Below are 276 nucleotides of genomic sequence, written 5' to 3'. Positions count from 1 at the left end.
TTGTGTTTGTTGAAGTTGTTGGTTGTGTTGTTGAAGTTTCTTGTTGTCTTGGTTCATGTTTCCGGTTGAAATTCCGAGTTGAATCTATTGTATAGTATGGGGATTTATGATTCTAAGTGTTTGGGGCTGAAAACTTTGAAGTTTAGAAGGTTTAGAGTTGGAGAAACTAAGGAGAAAAGTCGAGTTTTCGGGAAAAAGAGGTTGGGGCGTCGCGCCAGCCAGCGCGCCCCAAAAGGGGCTCTGAAGCCCAGCCCTTGGGGCGGCGCGCCTAGCAGA

Source organism: Solanum tuberosum, unplaced genomic scaffold, assembly GCF_000226075.1.
Source record: "Solanum tuberosum cultivar DM 1-3 516 R44 unplaced genomic scaffold, SolTub_3.0 scf00101, whole genome shotgun sequence".
In the NCBI taxonomy this organism is placed as follows: Eukaryota; Viridiplantae; Streptophyta; class Magnoliopsida; order Solanales; family Solanaceae; genus Solanum; species Solanum tuberosum.
This window is presented reverse-complemented; position numbering follows the sequence as displayed.